The 4996-nt window shown below is 43.7% G+C and overlaps 1 pseudogene; it reads left to right on the forward strand.

Moving 5' to 3' along the window:
* Positions 1 to 3396: 3396 nt before the first annotated feature.
* Positions 3397 to 4584, forward strand: LOC101360943 (succinate--CoA ligase [ADP/GDP-forming] subunit alpha, mitochondrial pseudogene; annotated as a pseudogene).
* The last annotated feature ends 412 nt before the right edge of the window (positions 4585 to 4996 follow it).

The raw sequence follows: 4996 nt of genomic DNA on the forward strand, positions 1-4996 counted from the left end.
ATAATAAAATAAATCAGAAAGGTTAAAGAACTGCAAAATACCCAGGGATCCCATCAATGCAGCTATGAGGTCTGGGGAAGTCGCTCTCAGGTGTTGCAGTACAGCCTGGCTAGAAGGCGTAGAGGTATACAATGCCTGGTATTCAGGATCACAAAGAGAAGGAAGATATAGAGAGACAAAAATCTGAGAAATGAAGAAATACAAAAAGGGAAAAAGAGGGAAAATAAAACAAAACAAATTAAAAAAAGAAAAAAGAAAAAGAAAGGCCCCCCCAAAAAAACAGAAAAAAAAAACAATGAAAAAACAAATGCCCTCAGTGATCCCTCTGCACGTCTGTGGAAGCTGAAGGGGAGTTCCTTGCCACACAGCTCTGCCTTCCAACTCAAGAAAAGGAAAAGAAAACAAACAAACAATTCAAAACAAACAAACAAACAAAAGCCCTGGGATCCCACCAGCATGGTAGCCCAGACCAGGAAGCAGCTCCACACTCGAATGGAGCTCCGCAGCCCCTCAGGAAAAAGCAAAGATGGTGCACAGAGCCAGGCAGTTGAGGGAAAGGAGGGGAAGGCAGCAAGAGGCAAGCAAGAAATCCAAAGAAGCAGGAAAAAAAGAAAAAAAAAGGCAACACCAGCAGCCAACAAATGGCACTCAGAGAGCCAGCTAGTGCGGGCTGGTGTTTCCAGACAACAGACTGTGTCTGTGGGAAGCAGAGGAGGCCGAGTGTGGGTGAAGAAGGGTGCAGAGTGGGAAAGCGTATATCACAAATTGCCGGCACTCTGGAGCCCCTCAGGAAGAAGCAAAGATGGTGCACGGTGCCAGGCACTTGAGTGAAAGGAGGGGGAGGTGGCGAGAGGCAAGTGAGAAATCAAAAGAAGCAGAAAAAAAAAAGCATCACTAGCAGCCAACAAATGGCACCGAGAGAGCCGCCCACTTGGGTGTGTGGAATCCAAGCAGCTGGCGCTTCCCAGTCAAGAGACTGTGGCTGCGGGAAGCAGAGGAACCAACGAACAAAAGCCCCGGGATCCCACCAGCGCGGTAGCCCAGACCGGGAATCAGCTGCACACTCGAATGGAGCTCTGCAGCCCCTCAGGAAGAAGCAAAGATGGCGCATGGAGCCAGGCACTCAGGCGAAAGGAGGAGGAGGCAGCGAGAGGCAAGCAAGAAATCATAAGAAGCAGGAAAAAAAAAAGCAACACCAGCAGCCAACAAATGGCACTCAGAGAGCCAGCCAGTGTGGGCTGGTGTTTCTGGACAAGAGACTGTGTCCGCGGCAAGCAGATGAGGCCAAGTGTGGGTAAAGAAGGGTGGAGAGTGGGAAAGTGTATATCACAAATTGCCGGTGCCCTTCAGCCCCTCAGGAAGAAGCAAAGGTGGCTCACGGAGCCAGGCACTCGAGTGGAGGGGGAGGTGGCGAGAGGCAAGTGAGAAATCAAAAGAAACAGAAAAAAAAGCAACACTAGCAGCCAACAAATGGCACCCAGAGAGCCGCCCGCTTGGGTGTGTGGAATCCAAGCAGCCGGCGCTTCCCGGTCAAGAGACCGCGGCCGTGGGAAGCAGAGGAGCCCTAGCCGGGGCGAAGAGGGGTGGGGGGTGGGAAAGCACACACCGCAAATCACCGGCTGTTTTGTCTCCCGCTGGACGCTCTGTGAAGCTGCCCTCTCGTACCCCCCACCCGCTGGTCTCCAATAGGAGTCCAAGATGGCGGATCTGCGCTGCGCTAGCTGGTAGGGGACCTCTGCATGAATCTCTCCTTGTTCTCCGTTCTCTGTCAGTTTTCTCCATTTGGTGCTTGGCTGAGTTCTTTATCTCTTCCTTTGATGTTTCAGGGTTTCAGGATTGCAGTATTCTCTGTTTGGCTTAGTTTTTAGGATCTTTGCTGTGGAGGGACAGCGTGGTGCTTCTGCCTGGAATGCCATTTTGCCGGAACCTGTGTCTCACGTATTTTGAACATGTTATTAGGAAGGATCAGTCCCTGGAGAAGAACATCATGCTTGGTAAAGTAGAAAGTCAGCGAAAAAGAGGAAGACCCTCAATGAGATGGATTGATACAGTGGCTGCAACAATGGACTCAAGCAGAACAACAATTGTGACAATGGTGCAGGACTGGACAGTATTTTGTTCTGTTGTAGATAGGGTGGCTATGAGTTGAGACTGACTCAATAGCACCCAACAACAACAGCAAGGATGGCTACATAAAAAACAAAACAAAGCAGAACAAAAACAGAAATTAACAAATGTTGATGAGAATGTGGGGAAATTACAACCCTTATCAACTTCTGATTGGAATGCAACATGTATAGCTGCTGTGGAAGACCGTGTGATGGTTCCTAAGAAAATTTAAAATAGATCTACCATATGACCCAGCTGTTGCACTCCTAGGTATATACCCAAAAGTATTGAAATCAAAGACTCAGACAGATACTTGTTCAGTGCAGCAGTACAATAAAATATTAAAAAAAAAAAAAAAAGGTGGAAACAGCCTAAGTGTCCATCAATGAGTAAACAAAATGTGGTGCACACATATATGCTACAATATGGATGGAGCTTGATTTACCTTTTAATAAAAAGAGATACAATAAAATCATTGTATAGAGGCTATGACTGGCAGTTTCTCATTTTACTGAAAACATTAGATATAGATGTAATTGGGAAAAAACAAACAAAAAATGTATCTCAAGTTATCAAACGTTGTCATTTCATGAAAATTCTATAAGGACAAATGTATCTATATCAAATACTTTGATATAATCCAGATCTAGTGTATATAGGAAGCATTATTCCTGTTGGAATAATTACCTTTGATTTTATTTTTCTGTTGAAATTGTCATGTTTTTTGAGAAATAAAAATGTGTCTCGTGTTACATACACTCGGAGACTAGGCAATATGCACTATTTTTAATTCTCTGTTCTCCTATACTACTTAATTTATAGAGTTAAAGTATCAGAGAAAAGATGACCTGCTTCTTATGCACAGGATTTGGCTTGTAGAAAAAGAAGCAAATGAAACTGGCTCTTTGTTGGAGATTATACAGTATAATGCAATATAGTGGATCCACCTTCTCCAGATGAAGATTCTGTGTCCTCACTATTCTATACATATTTTTTAAAAATACTCTTAAATAAGTTAGCCTTTGTAGACACTTCAGTGTATGAAGTTGTTCAGAGAAATTCTGGACAAATACTTTAAATGATTCCTTTGATTGTCGCTATGTCTGTATACACGAAGCCACATGATTAAGAAAGGATAAGCAAATAGTTTTCTTCACGGTAGAGCAAAACTGAAGGGATAGTTTATTTTGTGTTTACATTTTTAATCCAGTTGTTATGACAGCATATATATCCACGTTTCATTTCAAAGGTTATTGTTCTCAATTATACCCAGGCTGGACTTGGAGCTGTTTGATTATAATTAAAGATGTTCCTAAAAATATGTGGATAAAAGTGTAAATCCAGAGTCTTAGGTGCTGCCGCCATGACCATGGCCTCCAGTAGCAGCGGCCTTGCCGCCTCCCGCCTCCTGACACGCTATTTCCTCCTGCAGCAGAATGGAATTTGACATTGTTCCTATGCGTCTTCCTGGAAACATCTCTATATTGATAAAAATACAAAAGTTATTTACCTGGGTTTCACTGGTGAGCAGGGCACCTTTCATAGCCAAAAGGCATTAGACTATGGCACCAAACTTGTTGGAGGAACAACCCCAGGGAAAGGAGGCAAGATGCATCTGGACTTACCTGTCTTTAAAACTGTGAAGGAGGCCAAAGGAAAGACAGGAGCGACAGCATCTGTCATTTATGTCACTCCTCCTTTTGCTGCTGCTGCAATTAATGAAACTCTTGAGGCAGAAATGCCCTTGGTTGTGTGCATTACCAAAGGTATTCCCCAGCAGGACATGGTACGGGTCCAGCACACGCTGCTGCGCCAGGGAAAGAAGAGGCTGGTAGGACCAAACTGCCCTGGAGTCATCAATCCTGGAGAATGCAAAGTTGGTATCATGCCTGGCCATATTCACAAGAAAGGAAGAGTTGGTATTGTGTCCAGATCTGGCAGCCTGACTTACGAAGCAGTTCACCAAACGACGCAAGTTGGATTGGGGCAGTCTTTGTGTGTTGGCACTGGAGGTGATCCTTTTAATGGAACAGATTTTACTGACTGTTTTGAAGTCTTTCTGAAACATCCAGCCACAGAAGGCATCTTACTGATTGGTGACATTGGTGGTAATGCAGAAGAAGATGCTGCAGAATATTTGAAGCAACATAACTGAGGTCCAAATGCCAAGCCTGTGGTGTCCTTCCTTGCTGGTTTAACCGCTCCTCCTGGCAGAAGAATGGGTCACGCAGGGGCAATTATTGCTGGGGGGAAAGGTGGAGCGATAGAGAAGATCTCAGCCCTTCAGAGTGCCGGAGTTGTGATCAGCATGTCTCCTGCACAGATGGGAAGCAGCATCTACAAGGAATTTGAAAAGAGGAAGATGCTATGAAAGAAAGATCAAACCAAAAAATTTCCAGAAACTATGGAAGGAATCATTATAGAAATGAGAACCAGCAACAGTTGCTCCTGTTGTCCACTAATTGTCAAACCCTGTGCCTGAAGTTGGTCCTTCAGTACACCGGGGAGTCTTGTTTTGAGATCTTTTCGCTTGACTGTATAACAGACGTAGCCAATAAATCTACCTTTTCATTTGAAAAAAAAAAAAAAAGTGTAAATCCAATTGTGCTGCAGAAATATGTACAATTATTATTATTTTTTAATTCTAAAGCCTAAATTGGCTGCGGATTATGAATAAGTGCCAAAAAAAATACTAAAAGGGCTTTAAAACATTTGTTTGGATAGAAGGAACAAGGTTCAGATAGAATTACCCATGAAAAAGAGAAAGCAGAACTACTCCTCTTTTGCATGGTTTGTTTTGATGTGCCATATATGTTTTGTGGATTCCAATTGCCTCTACTTGTCCATCCGTATTTTGAAGTGTTTTCAGCAGCTGTCTTACACAGTT

Source organism: Trichechus manatus, unplaced genomic scaffold (assembly GCF_000243295.1).
Source record: "Trichechus manatus latirostris isolate Lorelei unplaced genomic scaffold, TriManLat1.0 scaffold00078, whole genome shotgun sequence".
NCBI lineage: Eukaryota > Metazoa > Chordata > Mammalia > Sirenia > Trichechidae > Trichechus > Trichechus manatus.